At 45.6% G+C, this 19,821-nt stretch overlaps 1 protein-coding gene and 1 long non-coding RNA gene across 4 annotated transcripts in view; one reads left to right on the top strand and one right to left on the bottom strand.

Moving 5' to 3' along the window:
* BTD (biotinidase) overlaps positions 1-19,821 on the top strand; it is a 405,811-nt gene that overhangs the window by 149,285 nt on the left and 236,705 nt on the right. The window lies entirely within an intron of this gene.
* LOC138570200 (uncharacterized) overlaps positions 1-19,821 on the bottom strand; it is a 245,499-nt gene that overhangs the window by 56,532 nt on the left and 169,146 nt on the right. The window contains exon 3 of the long non-coding RNA XR_011303422.1: positions 13,006-13,132. This is a non-coding gene — a long non-coding RNA (uncharacterized lncRNA). The remainder of the gene's footprint in view (positions 1-13,005; positions 13,133-19,821) is intronic.

The following is a 19,821-nucleotide window of genomic DNA, read 5'->3' as shown; positions in this document are numbered from 1 at the left end:
CACAACTCAAATTAGCCCAGGTGGGTTTTGATTTGCAACCATACACGGTATAAGGCTATCTGAGAATAAATGGAATCGTGTTAAGACAATAATCCCAAAACGCTTTTGTTATAATTGCCTCGTAGTTATGAACCAAGCCATCCAAGTAACACATGTATAGTGGACCAGTTTCCACACACAGCGTAAAAAGAATTCTCGCTGTTTATCTCTTTTGAGGAATTCTACAGATATGACAGTAACGTGCCTCAGGTACTAGATTTAACTGAGGACTACATACAGCTTATAAGGGTAGTTGATTGGTATGGGCAAATGTATCAAGCGTCTGACTTCCAGGCCAGGACATATGGTCAAGTAGGACTGGATTCTTCTATAGTGGTGAACCACTGTGGCCACTGCCTCATAACTCTTTAGTTTAAACAAGTGAGAATAGCTATTGTGCCAGTCCCACCCGTTAAATCTCTTTTCAAAAGCCACCTTCAATACAGCATAGGACTTCTCAAGTTAAAATATTGGTTGCCAATCTATCATTTCAAAGACTTTGTTATTCAAGGCTAGATAATTACTACCCCTCCATACAACTTCTTGGTCACAGTTTTCTACAAGACTTTCTAGTAACCGACAAGAAGGGCTTGTTCTAGATTTTATATAGATCAGGCCTCTTGCCCTAAGGGCAATTCTCCTAAGGTAGCAAACATCAAGGGGTTACAAGGGGATTAGCCAAAAAATAAATGTGTGTTACATAATGCCATACCATTGGATTTAAAAGAAACATTTTATAAAGTAAAACATTTTCCATGCAACCAATTACCGTTCAATAAGAGGATCTATCCGATTACAAACCCAGTAAAAGGGATGACAAAACAACAAAATAAAAGATTAGGTGTGTGCGGTGGAAAACAACCATAGATAGAATGATGTATTGAATCAACTAAATGGATCAAAACTGACTAATTATATTTACCGTTGAACTTGTCCGAAAAGAAACTCTACGGCAAGAAAATAATTTAGCAAAGATTAGCTATTACCATATACGTTCAAAAGCAACCAATTTTACCACATTAATTATGAAAATTGATAGAAAATAAAATCATGATTACCTTAGTATTACTTGCGGTTGCAATGACCATTATATAAATACTGCAAAAATCCACGTATGAAAGGGAAATGTTGCCCGTAGATTACACCACACAACCAGTTCAGAACGAGTCACGTATCCATTGTCAATGGGTGATTGGGCAATTAGCAAGAGAAAAAGAAGGAAACAGGCTCGGAGTTAGATAAAAGCGACTAATTGGAATACAGGGATCGTATCAAAAGAGCAGCCGGGCCTCTTACCAGCCTTCCGGCAACAACAGTGTACAAGGAAAAGCGCGCGCGCGTGATGCTACTCGTATAGTTAAAAAGAAAAACTGGATCGCATAGGCAGCAACATGACAGAGCAAACAGCGGCGGCCATGTTGGGTGAGGGAGAGGGCCGGCTCTAGTAAAGTGATATTCTCTCGAGCCATATTTAACACCTTAGAATTCACCAACAATTTATGGGAATAACGCAGTTATATTAAATGCTTTTACATGCATAATTACGTAATGATACAAATTATAATAAAAAATGCCCCCCCGGAAATAGTGAATTCAGGTTATGCGGTAAGCACACAGCCTGTCGGTGCTACTACGTCTAAGTAACCACTTAAGGCTCAATTAAATTAACAAACATTCCAATTCATCTGGCACATTTTCTAAGCCGATGATAAAAAGAATAATCTTGGCGGTCTGAAAGAATATGTTATCACAGGTTGTATATTCAACCGCACACACCCATTGGTACATCACAGGACATTCTTGAAACAGATAAGTTCCCATTTCAATAAGAATTCCAAATACAATTAAGTAACAAAAGGAACACGGTAATCAGGTGTAGCTACCCAAGTGTCAGTGGCACAAAACCAGCTTTAAATATGAAATTGAGTCATAAGAAAACATGAAATTCATGATCGGAATTGAGTCCACGGTTTACCAATCTATGTTTACAAATAAGTCTTGCCTCTAGTTGTCTAAGTTCCATATTGCCACCTCTTTTTAAGGGGCGTATTTGAGACAACAAAATAAATTTTAAATCCTTAAAATCATCCAGTTGATGTAGAGTCTGCCAATGCAATGCCAATGGGTATTTGGCATCCTGTTTGTGCAGAGAGGCCAAATGCTCCCGAATGCGAATTTTGAGTGGCCTAATGGTGCTCCCAACATAAAATAAGCCGCAAACACATATAATACAATACACCACAAACTTGGTGTTGCAATTAATAAACAAATTAATTACATGTTTGCCTGTTGTGCCAAAATCAAGCTCCACGGATTCAAATGTATGTGAACACATATTGCAATTCCCACATTTGTGAAACCCATTCAAGCGCCCTTGATCTAACCATGTTCTAGCAGTAAGTACTGGTGCCATAAAAGACGGGCATAAAAGATTTTTTAAGAGTAGGAGCTCTACTAAAAACTATTGAAGGGTTAGGTTCCAATAGTTTGGTGAGATCCTTGTCTAGGTGGAGTAAGTGCCAATGACGTTTTAGTATAGCATACACCTCATTACTATCACTGGTGTATCTAGTAATCAACTTGATTTTATTAAAACGCGTGTTAGCTGAGTTTGTTCTAGTTTTGGGTTTAAGTAAATCAGCCCTCTTCATACTGGACACTTCACGTTCAACCTTAGCAAGGAGGTTTGATTGATACCCCCGTTGTACAAATTGGTCACGTACAAACAGTTTATCCGCTTCAAAGTCAGCATTAAGGGAGCAATTCCGTTTAGCTCTAATGTATTCACCTTTCGGAATATTGTTGATAACAGAGCGTTTGTGAGAACTAGATGAGTGTAAAACTGCATTAACCGAAGTGGGTTTACGAAAAGTTTTAGTGATAAAGCCCATGGGGGACTTAGAGATATTCAAGTCAAGAAAATCCACAGAATCATTTGAAAAATAATGTGCAAATTGCAAACCCCAATTGTTGGCGTTTAGAAAATTTACAAAATTTAGTTCAGCAACATTGCCAGTCCAAATCATAAAAACATAATCAATATATCTTTTCCAAAGATATATCAAGGGTGAAAAAACATTATTATGAAACACATATTGTTCTTCAAATTGGTGCATAAATATATTCGCCACAGAGGGAGCAAAGCTAGCTCCCATTGCAATACCAATCAATTGTTGGTAATAAGTATCATTGAAAAGGAAAACATTATTTTGCAGAGCACAAAGAAGAAATTCTTTGATCATTTCAATATGAAGATGGTATGATGCTGATTTGTGTCGGAAATATAGGTAATGCTGGCAATTGCTTTATGGTGGTCAATAGAAGTATATAATGATTTAACATCAAGTGTGACCAATAATATTTCAGAAGTACAAGGCAATTGTGCAAGAATCTCAAGAATGTGCATAGTGTCTCGTAAGTATGTGGGTGTAGAATGAACCAGAGGTGCAATGCATCATTAATATACACTGATATAGGTTCCAAAATTCCACCCTGGCCACTGATAATAGGTCTACCTTCAGGTATCCTATCAAACGGCTTATGAATCTTAGGTAAAAAATAGGCAGTTGGCATTGTGGGTTGGTCAGAAACCAGGAAACATTTCCACAGAGCCTGTTTCTTTCTTTTTCTCTTGCTAATTGCCCAATCACCCATTGACAATGGATACGTGACTCGTTCTGAACTGGTTGTGTGGTGTAATCTACGGGCAACATTTCCCTTTCATACGTGGATTTTTGCAGTATTTATATAATGGTCATTGCAACCGCAAGTAATACTAAGGTAATCATGATTTTATTTTCTATCAATTTTCATAATTAATGTGGTAAAATTGGTTGCTTTTGAACGTATATGGTAATAGCTAATCTTTGCTAAATTATTTTCTTGCCGTAGAGTTTCTTTTCGGACAAGTTCAACGATAAATATAATTAGTCAGTTTTGATCCATTTAGTTGATTCAATACATCATTCTATCTATGGTTGTTTTCCACCGCACACACCTAATCTTTTATTTTGTTGTTTTGTCATCCCTTTTACTGGGTTTGTAATCGGATGGATCCTCTTATTGAACGGTAATTGGTTGCATGGAAAATGTTTTACTTTATAAAATGTTTCTTTTAAATCCAATGGTATGGCATTATGTAACACACATTTATTTTTTGGCTAATCCCCTTGTAACCCCTTGATGTTTGCTACATTGGTTTGTTGTAAATTTATTTATGCATGTATTATTGGTTGTATATCTATTATTATGTACAGCCTTTGAAAAAGAGCCTTGCTCGAAACACGTGTCAGGCTGTGGAAGGGAATTAAAAATATAACCCAACTGTTACTGTATCACTGATAATTGGCGCAGTTCACTGATTACATCTAATTTCTGCTTACTGAGGGTTCTTGGTCCTGGCACCCTCACACTTTCATGTTGAACGCTGCCTTTTTTAAATTTCTAATGTTGAGCAATTGCGCTGGTTGTTTACATAGGCCTTTGGACCACACTGTTCTACCGTCAATTCTCCTAAGGGAAGTCAGACCTAACACTAGTCGTATAAATTCTACTGGGCAAGATGGAGACATGGCCAGCAATTTACGCCAGAAGAAGTCCTCAATCCTGTTCAGCCATTTTAAGTCTTGCATGGCTAGTGCTTCAAGTCCATATAATATAGTAGGGCAGAAGCATTGCTTTTATAGGGAGACTATGCCCGCAAATGAGAAGCCAGCATATTCCTTAGCGAATTTCCAAATCTGTAAAGTACATTGTTTAGCCTTTCTGATCTTAGTCTCAATTATGCGGTTATAATTAGAGACTATACATAGCTCAAGTGCCAGGTAGGCATAGCTTGTGGTATAGTTAATCGTGCCTAACGAGGTACCCATCTTGACTTTATTTAACCTATTACCTGATATTCACATTGTGTCTCTTGTCTAGGTTGATCATCAGATCATGCTCGTCTGCAAACTGGATAACTCATTGAGCATATTCCTCATTCCAGTAAATGTCCGGTCAATCATAACCTGGCCGTTCGCATATAGCATGGCAACCAATGGAACGCTGCCAAGCTTTGGCGGGCAATTCAATTTCTCCAGCAAACTGTGTAATTCAGTGAGTATTTGAAGTAACCATCCAGGGCAGCCAAGTTTACTCCATGTTGACCACAGGATTGCTCTATTCACTTGATCAAAAGCAGATTTAAAACCTACAAAACTGACACATAGCGATAAACCACTGCTACTATGTGCACCATGTATCAGAGAATCTAATGCTCTGATATCGTGGACAGTGGCTTATCCTGGCTGGAAACCAGTCTGAAATGGGTGTAAACTGTTAACATCCACCTATTTTTGGAGCTCCTTTAATACCAGAGTTGCAAAGAGCTTACCGGTAACATCCAACATGGGCAGCAGTCTTTAATTATCTACACACGTCCGATCACCTTTTTTATTTACAGGCATCCATACAGACTGCTGCCATGAGGACGGTACCCTTCGCTCCTGACATACCTTAGAGAATAACAGATACATTATGCAAGCCCAATTCTGTGGGTCTTTCTTAAGAACTGCATTTGCCAAGTCATTTGGGCCAGTTGATCTTGAGTTCTTCAGTTTGATTATTCGATTACTTCCCAACTAAGGTCCATAAACCATGTTGACCTTACACCAGTTTCTTCGTATGGCTCTATTGCGTCATGAACACATTTTGATCTACTATAAACTCTCCAGCTTGCAACAGAAATGGGGTTTACCAGTTTTTTTACCCCATGCCCCTTGGATTTAGCAAGCATTTTCCAGAAGGCACCAGTGTCACACTTCTTAAATTCACATACAAACTGCTCTGAATTCGTCCTGGCAATAGTTGTCTTATAAAATTTTAGCCAGGCCCAATGCGCCATTTTTGTTATTTTTTCAAATTGAACTTTTTATTGTTTTTCCAAGTGAAATTCACAAGTCTCCATACAGATTTCAAAAAAGCAAGTTATACAGCCATGTGAATCGTCACAAAAAAAACAAACACCCCCACCTCTCCCATCCCACCCTCCAGAACCAAAAACACCATATTTCTACAGATATCTCACAGCTGTAGAGGACTGGCTCTATTTTGGCAGGCTCCATATGTTTCTCCGCCATTAGGAACATTCAAAAGGACCATGTGACCTCCTCTCCCCCTGACCTCTTATACGCCCTGACACGTTGTGCATTAACATGGGGCCCCAGTGTCTTCAGTATCCGAAAGTTTGCTGCAAACACCAGACCATTCCCCTTCCAATACTGAGCTCCCGCCATGCAGCGCTGCTGTAATTTTTTCCATCAGGTAAATGTCCTTAGCCACCCATTCGCCCTTCTCTGGAAGTTTCTCCCTCTTCCAATTCCTAGCCAGGCATGCTCTAGGGACCAACAACTGGAAATGAGCCATGTGGGGGCAGTACCTTAGCTCTTTCCTCCTCCCACTAAATTCTAAACATCAGCATGGGGTCCAGATTCTGTTCCTCCCCCTCCTTGATTCAACCCAGGGCTTCCGCCCAAAACACCTGCACCTTGCGACAGCCCCACCACATATGCCAGTGATATGCTTTTTCTCCACACGTGTGCCAGCAGTGGGGGTTCACGGATGCAAACATCTGAGAGAGCCTCACTGTGTCGTATTGCCAGCATTGCAGAGGTTTTACTACGTGCATTTTATATTGAAAAGCTACGGAGGTCTTGAAAGTTCTCCTACACATCTTTGCCCACAGGCGATCTTCCAACTCTTTCCCTAGATCCCTCTCCCTATACGCAGATGACCTATTAGAATATCTTGGGGACCCAGCGAGATCAAGCCCAAGAACTATCAAGGTACTACGGGAGTTCCTGTGGTATTGCAGACTCAGGGGCAACTGGTGAAAAATCAGTGATCATGCCGGACTGCCCCCTACGGGTGGAGGCAGAGAGGTTAAAGTACTTGGGGATTCAGATGCAATGACCCAGTAGTAAACAGGTTATGGGAAGATGCAAACAATTGGGCCACACTACCGGTAACCCTACTGGGCAGGGTCAACTTGCTGAAGATGCTGGCACTCCACAGATTATTGTATGTGCTACAGACCGGTGTTCAGTCATAATATCGAAAAATAAATGTTGAAAGACAATAATTTCGAAAAAATGTCAGAAAAAAAATCAAATTCTTAATTTTTTATTTATATATTTATGGGTTTCGCGAGTAAAAAAAGGTAGAAACGAAAAAAAGGGGGGGTTAAGAGGAAAACCCCCCTTTTCGAATAAAAAACGTAGTGAAAAAGAAATTAGATTTTTTTTTCAAAATTATGACTTTCGACATTTTTTGTATTCGATATTATCACTATAAACCCTACAGAACACCCCAGTGAAGATCCCAAATGGACAGTTTGACGTGATTAATGCCCTGATCAGAGGGGTGATATGGGGGTATGGGGGGAACAAGAACCCGCGTATAGCACTACACACACTGACCAGGTCGGAATGGGAGAGAGGGGTGGGACTGACGAACATCAGAAAGTATTATTGGGCTGCCCACATGGTGGTCGGAAATGAATGCCTATTTGGGAAAGGGAGACCTCCACACACAAGACTAGAAATAGATAAATAGATGCCTGGGGGGTTGGGTGGGGGGGGTGGATCCTTTGCAAACTCTGTATGGGGTGCCCCAAGATGGAGGCAACTCCCACGGTTGGGTGAAGGTTAGTGCGCATACGGGAGCAAATCACAAGAGCGATGGGATAATGGCGGGGGAGAACTCTCACGGATCCAGCCATTGTGGGACAACCCAGGCCTGAAAGAGATCAGGAAACTTGGCGCACAGAAATAATGGGCTCAGGTAGGGATAGCGAAAGTGGAGGACGTGCTAGAGCAAAACACCCTAATGTCCTTCCAAGGTTTGAGAGACAATATGGCCTCGGGCAGAGAGAAGCATACATATACACACGTCTAGCACATGCTATGGCGACACAATTTGAAGGAGACGTCAATCTCCCAGACCACAGCCCCATGAGATAAATGTGTTCACTGAAGCACTGCAAAAGAAGGGCATTACAATACTGTATCAGGCAATTAATAACTTATCAACACCGACACTAACGCAGTTGAAAGAGAGATGGGGCGAAAGATCTGGGCACCTTAGAGAACGAAGAGTGGGTGGATGCGATGGTGGCGGCCAGAGAGGTTTACGTGTCCTCGCAGATGAGGCTCATCCAATGTACGATTTTGCATAGGGTGCATTATTCGAGGGACCGGCTCCACAGAATGGGTAGAGCGGAGACTGACACATGCCTCAAATGTGGAGAAGCTGTGGGGACCGTTCACCACCTGCTGTGGGAATGCAGACTGATCTCGTACTTGTGGGACACTACTTTCTAACCTGCTAAAGGTGGTATATTCCTACTCTGGCCCTCTGCTCCTCTACCCCCAACTCCCTAAGGGTCAGTCTCCAAGCAACGAGTTGGGGCAGATCTTTCTTCGGGTGGTGCCTTCCTCTCGAGCAGCCTCCCTGCCTCTCTGAAACTTGAGCAGAACCATCTCTGGTTGCGGAATCACCTCTAGACCCTCCTCTTTGCTTCTGCCTTCTCACTTCCTCTCCACTGCTGATCTCCTGTCTGATCTACGCACTGGGCACCTGGCCACCCTCTGAATTCGGGCCCAGGTCCCTGCCACTCCTGCTGCAAACCCGCACTGCCTCTTGGCACCCTCCCCCGCACTTGTGGTATGTAGCTGTAACCCCTACAGTCCCCACTCCTGCACTTATTAGACACTAGTCTGCACTTCTGAGCACCTGCACTTGCCACCTGTTGACTGCACTACTTATTCAGTTTTCCTTGTCCTGCACCTCTCCATCGTCCCACACCCCGGCCCGGCACTTCTCCCCTCCCTGTTTCCTTGCACTTGCGCGATCTGAATGACATTATTTCTAATAAGATTGTTGTTTTTTTGACCTCCCTCTGTTTCCCCTCCCTTGCCTTGTCGCGCCTTGAAACACTTGTGTATAGGTGAGTTATAAATGCCATATCGTATCATATATCTAACACTGAAGTTTCCCCATGGCCTCTGCTGTATTTGTTGCCGGCTGCCTGCCCGTATCGAATACATTTCCTGTTTGTTTCTCTGATCTAAGTCCGTACGGCTTAGCCATACGCAAAATGTGCGCCTTATTGCGGTTTGCTGCTTTTCCAGGCATTATTGTGGTTTAAATGTGAGCTTTTACGCCGGGCACAGGTTTACAGGGAGTGAGATGGCTACACAGACACAGCAGTAAGTATTTAGGCCCTGATTCATGGAATGATTTGCGTTTAAAACAGGGATTTGTTTGCCATTCTGCCTGCGTATTAATCAAACGGGGATTTGCGGGCAGAATGGCATGTAAATCTCTGTTTTACAGAGAAATAATTCCATTACTCCGGGCCTTAACATTTAAAACGCTTACCTCTATTAGCGCTTACTTATTCCCCTGTATGCAACAGGCTAGTCAGGTGTCACTTCCCTTGCCCTTCCAGCTCGTACAGACCACGTAAAGACCACTTTGCCCCACTTTGGTCCACACACCACGCAGCACTCCGCACTGCTCCTGCACAATTATAGTGTTCAGGTTTGTCAGGGAAATGCCTCCTCAATAGTCACAAAGAAAACACTGTGTGCACCACGTAAATACAACGTTGCCCACTTCGCTCCACAAGACCCAACTTCCTGGCGCCTAGTGCTTTAATGATAGACCTTACACCAAATGAATACAACATAAAATATAAAATGAATTCATAGTAGTGTCCTAGTCTTCCCGATCAGTGGCAAATGGGGAGAAACGAGGTCAATTATCCGGGGAACACTGAATGTTTATTTTGGACATAAAAAATGGTCCAGGTGAGAAGGAACCAGCCCACCTAATAAATTCTCATTATTTAATATATTTGTTATGTGCATTCTGGGAAAATCAAACATGATCTGTATGTGTCTAGGAAAGAGGAGCTAAGAAGGGCAGAGAAAGGCTCTTGTAAATCTACAGTTGTGTGGGGGAGCAGGAGAGGAGGAATGGGAGGGTTACTTCTGTCGTTATGATGTTGTGGGGGGCATTGTACACTGCATTGGCTGTAGCATTGCATCATAGGAAACATTACTTTTGAGTGAGTCTTTGGTGAGTTGTCTCAACTCCTCATCCTTACATATGGGGGTAGCAAGCAGCCAGGGGCTGGGCTGGGCTTGCCGCTACTAATGTGGCTCCCAGAGAGTGGAAGAGGAGGGATCCTTCAGGCTTGCTAACCTAATGAGGAATATTTAAGACACTGACTCAGAATAACCAATCAGACTCAAGGGTTCACACTGAAATGGGAACTAATCTATCAGCAATGAGATTTGGAGACTGGCCCAACTCGAATGAATATAAAAGTAGCTAGGAAGGTTCAGTAGGCAAGAGAATTCCTCCGGGTGAGGACAACGTGTCTAGCTGCACAACCTTGCTAAAAGGGGATTATCCAGAAGAGGGCTGTCTGGAAAAAGTCAAAGATAATCTAGAAGACTGGAAGCAGCCCAGGTCTCAAGACCCTGGAGAAAGAAGAGAACCATGGAGTTTGTCACAGAACTCCCAACCCTAGTGGGAATTAGAAGGCCAAAGCTTGAGGCTCTCCACCAGTGACCTTAAGGTAAAATGGGAGAGACATTGAAGCTCTGGCAGGAGGGTGCAATAATGATATCTGGCTGACGAGGACTGTGAGGGTGGGGGAGAAATACCCATTCCTTTTGTAGACTTCTGGCAAAGTCAAAGACCAACAAGGGATCTTCTGAGAATCCAAATACTAGGGTCCAAGAGGGGCCTGTTGTGAGTCCTGAAAAAAAGCAGAAGTCTTGGAGGGACCCGTTGTGCATCCTGAGAGCCAAGTTCCATGAGGTACCTGCTGTCCAAACAGTGTCACCTGTGAGAGACATACAGAAAAGATACCAATGACAGGGAGAAGCCCGCACGTAATTGTGGTAAGGCTACTGGCAGCCAAAAGAAGAGTGCTCTGACACCTCAACTCTGGGAGAGGTCTGTAGAAGCAAGGTGGAAGCAGAGGGGCCTGAAGGAGGGACCAGACTGTGTAACTGCTACAAGAACCTTCTCAGGGGCGCACATTGGTTTTGTTGTATTAGAATAGGGCTGGACTTTCAGGGTTCGAAATTGAGGGGAGCCGGGAGCTATTTACCTCCTGCTTGTAGCCTACAAGAGCCTGGTTAGCTTCACACCAACTGCTACCAGGAGCTACTTTTGGCTTCCCAGGCCAATTGATGGGGAACAAACACACCTATGCCAATTTAACTTTGCACATTTGGTGCAATCTTTAACTAAACATTAGGAAACATCGATATAACATTTAAAGCACAAGGAGCCATGCATAATTGACAACGTGATAGGATTTAATCTTATGTTTAAGTACTAGCTACTGGTACCCCAGTTGTAACTCCTGGTTAATTCTGGATACCCAGGTGCTGCTTTTAGCTCCTGCTTATAAAATCTCAATTTCGATCCCTGACTTCGAAGATTAGGTTTATGGCCGTTTGCATTGGGCTAATCCTTCTAACATTGTGCGGTTAGCCTAGGGTAGCTAGGATTCTAAAAAATGTGATAGGGTGTTTGAACTATTTGTTGGCCATCTATTTTGGGACTTTACTTTGTAGAGTAGGTAGTCTCTAGGAGAGACAAGGACTTGCAAGGCTAGGTTACAATGGTAATGGTTTAACTAGAAGCAGCTTGGGTGTTACACATTGTAAAGGTGCAGAAACAGGAGTCTGACACAATGGTGGCATGGTAATTAGAAAATACTTATCGTAATAAAAGGAAAAGAAAGAGAACTTATCTTGCCCTATTTCTAATAGGTTGTTTCCCTGCTTCAACTAAAATGTGCTACAGAGTCTGTCAGGATGCCTAAAGGTGTGCACCGTCATGTGTCAAAATCCTATTTCCTGCCCTTACGCTACGAAAGAAATTAAATCACTGACAAGTTTACACTGAAACTATTCTTTGAGGGCATGTATTACTTCCTCAGGTTGCATTCTCGTACTGAAGCAACATAACGTTTCAGGTTCATCAGATTCTGTAGGTATATCTTCATAGTTGCTTTCACTATGGTTTCCTTGGGAATTTGCTTTGTTCAATCTTCCTGACCAGGGCCCCTCTAGTCCCAATTCACAATGTCAGGGGGATGTCTCTCTCACCATAACCTTTCCCAGATTTTTTTTTCCTCTGTGGGGGAAAGTCTGTCTTCCCCCTGGCCCTGTTCAAGCCTTTCTGACAGTTCAATACTGATGGGGGAAATGTCTCTCTTTGCCTTTCTCAGAGTTTTCAGAAAGTTGAACAAATGGTTGGGGAATGTCTCTCTTCCGCTGCCCTTTCCCAGGCTTTCGGACAGCCCTGGTTCACTAACCTGTGAGGGAATGTTTGTTTACTTCACAAATCCAGTGGACAACCTTGGTTCACTACACTGCCAGTGGCTGCCTATCTGCTCCACAGTTCACTCTTCTGGTGTGGGTCCCAGATCGTTCTTTCTGTTCTTTTGGCTTTTAGTATCTGGGAAGTTTCCTTCCCAACTACTGCGATGAGGAAGAAGGCTTAGGAGGCTGCTCGTTATGTGCTGGGTGTTCCAGACCCTTTCTCCACTAGTAATCCGCCCGTTAGGGTGCCACCAAACGTTTGCGCCACCCATAACTTCACATGGTGTTTATTGGCACTCTGGTTGTCCGTGGGTCTCTCTGACCTCCCGCTCGGGCTCTTCATGACTTTTGCAGGGGCTGCAGTATTTTCGTGGCATTCCCCTGTTTTCGGGTTGCACGTCTCCATTTGAGCATGCACACCCGCGACCTATAATTGTAAGTATTTGTAAGCAATGTGATAAACCGCCCCAGCTCAGTCAGACATAGTAAGCTTCAGTATTGCTGGAGCCCATGTAGGCTTTCTGTGCCGTGGGCAGTTAGGAAATAGACAAGCTGGATAGTTGTGACCACTTACCAGGTCTCTGTTATAAGGGTTCCCCAGGGACCGCCATTCCACCTCGTTGGAGACCGGATCACTGACTGCACAGGCCAGAAATATGGAAACCGCAAATGTGACTGCTAGGAAGTGAGTGTCCCTCATCCTGAAACAGAAACAAAAATCCTTGTAAACATCTGTGTTCCAGTGATTGTTTCACATTTTGGTCCGACTAGAGGGAGCGTTAGCAAATCTTTGACGACGTGCCACAATATGGCCCCCTATAAGAATGTCAGACAGATATCCTCAAATCATGTGTATATTTCCAGATTTTTTACATGCATATGATTAACTGAATTGTCTATAGGCGTGGTCCCAAAATGGAAGGCAGGACCAGAAAGAGCACAAGCCAGAGAGAGGGATTCCAAAAAGAGGGAGGTATAGAGAACTTCCTGGTTGCGATTTGGGATGGATGTGTTTTAATGTCTAGAGTGAGCTTGTTCCAGAGGTTTGGAACATGAAAGAAGCACCTGTTTACACAATAAACACACCTGAAAGTAGGAAACAGAGCAATAATGTCTATAGTGATTGTAGGGCACAGTCCTGTCATATGAAATCAGGGCCTGTTGGGAGGTTTTTCTTCGACCTAACGTTTAGGATATAGCCATATCAACCTACTTGGTTTACAGGGGGTTTCCTTTTGTGTTTCTGACTCTAAAGTGAAAGAGAGCTGGTTTAAAGATACGCTAAACACTTTAAATTTGCAGAGAAGGCCCATAAAATATATTTATTAAAATATGTGCTATATAATGTTATGCATAGGAAATAACTACACAATATGTATAAGTAGGTAAATCATTAAAACATTTTTAGAATACATTAAATACTGTCTGACCTCAACAATATGGGATTGTGGGGATGCCGAAAGGACACCCTGGTGCCACAGGATCATAGCCAATTGCACAAGAATGTGTCCTATGGGCCATGTATGCCGTAAATCTTAAGTGGTACGTTCGTGCTTGCATCAGCTCACATGGAAGACACGGAGTGAAAGCAACTGGTCGCTCCTTGTCCGACTGCTGTTGTGTGCACTGGACTCTTGTTGCCTTTGTCTGCAGTATAGTAACTTCCTGCGTATCTGCTACTGTTACCAGATCTTGGTTTTACCTATTTGGCCTTGACTGCGCCTGCTCCCTCACTGTTGCTTACCACTTGGCTCTTATGTGGTCTTAGGTTTCTGGCTGGAGCATCTTCCATTATTTTCTCTGTAGAAGTCAATATTGCTCTTCTGCTCTCTCAACGCCTGCCTTGGGGTGAACAGTTTCCCTCTATTGCTTGTTTGAGTAGTTCCCATTGATAGTACGTGTCCCTTTCCCGCCAGGACCTATTGGAACTTCCTGTCCACCTTCCTTCAGCTCCTTTCTGCAGCTCCAGTACATGCTATTTGCTATATCTTGAAGTGGATTCTCCTAGAACTGGAACTGACAATACGCACCAAATTTGGTCCTGTCTCTCTACTGTCCTCTTCTTAGGTTTCATCCTTGAGTTGGCATCATTCTCAGAGCATTTTTCTTTTTGTCACATATCTTGTCTTCATGCAGGTTCTCTGATCTATCGATTCTGGGTTTGGTGGCTGGGTTTAGGAATGCATAGATTTCGAGCAGACACTTACATCCTCTATTGGACGTTAGGTTATTAGTAGGGATTGTTTAGGGACTTGTGGTTCTTTCCCTGTATTCAACTTGTTTCACTTTCTCTTTGAACAGCCTGGGAGGGTTTGCCGGGGGTTCTTCGCCTCCCGCCTTTCTGTCTGGATTGAAATAGTTGCTCTGTCTGGGGGGGATAAGGTGGAGGTTGATGGGAATGCCTCGTGAATATTTCAAAATCCAAGAAAAAAACATAATAATGATCTAAGTGGATCATGAAATGTTAGTACAAGTGCACAAAGTTTAACTGAAATATAAGTAAGGCTTGGAGACCTCAAAGAAAATAAATACCCCCAAGTAGTCCTAGTGCTTACCTATAAGCCTGCCTCCAACAAGGGACCAATATTAACTAATGGAGGAAACATGGGGTACATGAGGCCCCACATGAAAGAAGGGCTCCAAGAGCTACAGAGGAGTGAATGGACCCAGTAAACAGAACATAGAAACCAAGAATGTTGCATTGGTTATTACATTAACCTGCTGCGAGAAACCTGCTCATTGGGTTATGCAGAACCTTTTATTCGAGGAGATTGGGTCCTCCGACGTATTCCACATCTATGACAGTAATCATCACAGCTGTCCTGCTTCGGAAAATCTTTCGGCGTCCTACGTCGATACGCCACCCTCGAGGACCTCCTCTGATGGCCGACGTCACCAGATGTTATAAGTAGGATGCACGATGCCCGTAGCCTCAGTTCCGTTTTTTCCGCGAACGTGTTCGCTTCGGAGATCTCGGCGCGCCTCGACTCTTTGGAGTTTCTGTTCTTTCGGTTCTTCGAACCTGTTCGTTTTGTGTAAAGTATTATCGGGATGTCTTCCTCTTCTTCCACCCCGCGTCCGGGCTTCAAGAAGTGTGGGGACTGCGGGTCCAAGATGTCGGTGACAGACTCCCACGACGCCTGCCTCTGGTGCCTCGGGGAAGCCCACGACACGGATGATTGTGTCGACTGCCAGTCGCTTACGTCCAAGGCCTTGCGGGAACGTAAGAAGAAGCTGTCGGTCGGTAAGGTGTCCAAGCACCGGAAGACGAGGTCCACTGGGCTTTCGACGGACGATTCGAGGGGCAACTTTCCGCATCGTAGTCGTAAGTCTAGGGGCTCTCGGTCCCGGAGTGGGTCCCGCCACTACTCTGCCTCTTGGAGGCACTCCCGGAAGCATCGTCATCGGTCGCCTTCCCCGTCCTCATCCGAGGACTCCGCCCGTCGGCGGGTTTCTTATCCCACCAAGCATTCCTCTCCAGAGGAGTGGGCTTCCTTCAGGAAGAAAATGTTGGCGATTCTTGAATCGCAGTGCTCTGGTCCGTCCGCGCCTCCGAGAGGGGTCGGTCGTGACCGTACTGGAGACACCACTCGTATGCCTTCAGGCTCGGGTAGTTGGCACGATTCGCGGGAGAGGTACCGCTCGGACAAGGGTAATCGTTCCAGTCATGCCCGTTCCAGGTCCCGGTCCGCGACGCGCTCGAGCCCGTGTGCCGTGCAGTCTTCGAAGAAGACGTCGACGCCGGTGTCACCGAGGTCGTTGACTGACTCTCTCGAGGTTCCGTCTCAGAGGAAGTTGTCGACGCCATCGGCACCCAGGATGTCGAAGGACACGCTTGGGGCTCCGCCCTCGAGGCCTGTGTCGAAGCCGTCTATGTTGTCAGCACTGCGCTCGACGCCCTCCGCCTTTCGAGGCTGTGGTGTCGGAGGTACCCTGTGGCACGGGAGAACCCCCTAAAAAGGCTCTGGCCAAGGCAAAACATGTCTTCCTCCCCTATTCAATGCCCACTTTCCAGCCTACGGATTATATTTCCGAGGTGGAAGAGGGTTCTGAAGATGGGTTGGTTCCGGACACGGTACCAGATGAGATTCTTTCTGGTCATAGCCAGATTGAGGACTTGCGTCAGTCACTGCATGACGCCAGTGGTCTGGACACCTCTCCAGAGGTGGAGTTCTGTAGGCCTGAGCCTGGCACCCATGCCGAGTCATCGTACCGGCGCCTTATGTCGAGGGTCACAGACTACTTGGGGTGGTCGTTGCCCCCAGTTGTTTTTGTGCAGGATGACCTTATGGATCTCCTCGATCAAGGTCCACCCACTGACCCGGTACTGCCATTCCATATGGCTCTGCAAAGAAGGGTGGCAGCGGCTTGGACTGCTCCGGAGAGTCTCCCGGCAGTGGGCAAGTCTTTGCCGCGAAAATACCACCTAGCCAGTAGTGGCCCCTGCTACTTGACCACGCACCCCACTCCGGAGAGTTTGGTGGTGCAGGTGGCTACGGCCCCAGCTAAGCAGGCGTTGTATCCTACCATCCCTCCTGATAGGGACGACAAGCGTTTTGATGGCTGGGCGAAGAAAGTGTTTTCTGCAGGGGGTGTGGCGCTTCAGGCAGCCAACTCTGTATGTGCCTTGTCTCGTTTCACGCACACTCTGTGGAACTGTATTTCCTTAGCGGCTGAACATATTCCCAAAGGGGACGAACGGGATGGTTTTCTTGCTATTATTCAGGATGGCAAGGAGGCCATGTGTGAGTCCGTTCAGTCGGGTTAGGACATGGCAGACTGTCAGCCGGTCCATGGCGGCGTGCACCGTGATACGCAGATTTGCGTGGTTGAGGAAGTCGGGTTTTGCTCCTGATGTGCAAGCCAGGCTCCTTAACATGCTCTTTGATGGTGAACATCTTTTTGGCAGCAAGGCTGACGAGAGCCTTGAGAGGTTGCAGACCTCCAAAGCTGCAGAGAAGTCGTTGGGCGCTGCCAGGGCTTTAAGTGGGGTAAGCAATCGAGGGGGGGGCCCTCATTTGGGGGCGTGGCTTGTGGGAGGGGCGTGGCCTAAAAAGTACGCAAATCGTAGGGTATACACACAAATATATATAAATGTTATATATTTGTGTGCGTACCTTACTATGGTGTGTGTACTGTGCAAGCCATCTTTTCTAAACATGGAAATATGTAACATATTTCCATGTTTAGAAAAGATGGCTTGCACAGTACACACACCATAGTAACGTACGCACACAAATATATAACATTTATATATATTTGTGTGCATACCCTACGGTTTGCCTAGTTTTCAGGCCATCTTTTTTAAACATTTCGGGTTTATAAAAGATGGCTTTGAAAGTACACAATTCAAGCCGTCTTTTATAAAGCTTTGACTACGGACAAAATTGTCCGTCGGCAAAGCTTTATAAAAGATGGCTTGAAATGTGTACTTTCAAAGCCATCTTTCATAAACCTCGAAATATGTCGAGGAATCCCCAGGTTCGCCGAGGGTTAAAGACGCCTCGGTGACCTGGGGAAACAAAGGGACAGTAACCGCCTCTGGTGACCTCTCTCGCGCGAGAGGCAGTTACTATGACTGACAGAAGTGGCAGCCAGTCACAGCGTCGCTGTGGTTGGCTGCCACTTTTGTCAGATCGCCTGACTTCATGGCAGGCGCATGCATCTCCCGTCGCGGCCAATGTTGCGGGCGGTGGGACGGGGCCCCGGCTGAGCCCCACTTTTTGGAGACTGCCGGGGCCCGGCCCCGGCCCACTTTAAGCACTGGGTGCTGCAGTCCGCCAACCTCCGCCTTTTCGTCCCAGGGGACAGCAATGGAGGGGGGGTTCCTTTCGTTATTACTCATCCTTTACTAAAGCGAGAGGAGCTGCAAGTCAAAGGGGGCACCGTAAGAGTGCCAGAGGTGGAAAACAAGGTACTCGAGATGCCAAGGCCGCTCGGACTGTCGCCTCTTTGCCCTCAGGCAACACCGCAGCCGCGTCAGCTCAGTCATGAGGCCATGTCCCATGGTTTGCCGGTTGGGGGAAGACTGGCGCAGCATCTTGCAGAGTGGCGCACCATTACTTCAGATGTGTGGGTTCGGGAGATCATAACCCACGGCTACTGTCTTCCTTTCCGGCAGAGGCCTCAAGACAATTCACTGGGGAATCTCTCTTTGAAGAGTCTGGATCCGCTCCTTGCGCAGGAAATTCAATCCCTCCTGGAGAAAGGCACCATAGAACTGGTGCCTGTAGCGGAGAGGAACAAGGGATGGTATTCCCCTTATTTTTTTATTTCCAAGAAAGACGGGGGTTTGAGACCCATCATGGACTTGCGCGGTTTGAACAAACTCCTCAGGAAGGACAAGTTCAAGATGGTTACTCTCTCTCAAGTCCTCCAGGCCCATCAACTTCAGGACTGGTTGTTGTCTCTCAACCTAAAGGACGCTTATTTTCATGTGCCGATACATCCAAAGCACAAGAAGTACCGGAGGTTCGTGGTTGGCGACTCGCACTTTCAGTTTTGGGTCCTGCCGTTAGAATTGACCTCTGCCCCGAGGGTCTTCAGCAAGCTTGTGGTAGTGGTGGCAGCGCACCTCAGGAAAGTGGGGATTCACGTCTACCCCTACCTGGATGATTGGTTGATCAGGGCGCGCTCTCCCGAGCAAGTCCTGGTTCATCTGTCAGTCACCTGCCACTCCCTCCACAAGCTGGGCTTCTCCCTCAACTTCAAGAAGTCCCATTTGACACCAACTCAGAGGCTCCAGTACATCGGAGCTGTGCTCGACATGTCCCTGGGGCAGTGTTTTCCTCCCCAGGTGAGGGCTCATCACATTTAGCAGATGGTGCACAAGTTTCAGCTTGCCCAGAGTCTCCCAGCGTTCGAGTTCTCGAGATTGCTCGGCCTCATGGCATCCTGCATTCTTCTGGTGCCAGAGGCCAGGTTGCGGATGAGATCTTTGCAATGGGCACTCAAGCTCCAGTGGTCTCAGTCCTCTGGCAGGTTGTCGGACCCTGTTCAGGTGCCGTCCTCGGTCACCCAGGACCTTCTGTGGTGGGCCGGCGAAGACAATCTGATTAAGGGGGCTCCATTTTGGCTACCCTGGCCAGTGGTGACGATCATGACGGACGCATCCCTCACAGAATGGGGAGCTCATGCCAACGAGTTGACAGTCAGCTGTCGTTGGTCTCCGTTGGAGTCCAGACTCCATATCAATCTATTGGAGATGAGGGCCGTCAGGCTAGCCCTGAAGGCTTTTCTGCTGACTGTGCGAGGGAAGAATGTCCTGATCCTGACGGACAACACGGTGGCTATGAACTACATCAACAAAAAGGGGGGGCAGGGTCACTTCCTCTGTGCAGGGAGGCGATGCAGCTCTGGTTCTGGGCAATCGAGCAGGAAGTTTCGATCT

This window comes from Ambystoma mexicanum, chromosome 2q (genome assembly GCF_040938575.1).
Source record: "Ambystoma mexicanum isolate Mex_15411 chromosome 2q, UKY_AmexF1_1, whole genome shotgun sequence".
In the NCBI taxonomy this organism is placed as follows: Eukaryota; Metazoa; Chordata; class Amphibia; order Caudata; family Ambystomatidae; genus Ambystoma; species Ambystoma mexicanum.
Note: the sequence above shows the minus strand (reverse complement) of the source record. Positions and strands in the feature narration are given on the sequence as shown.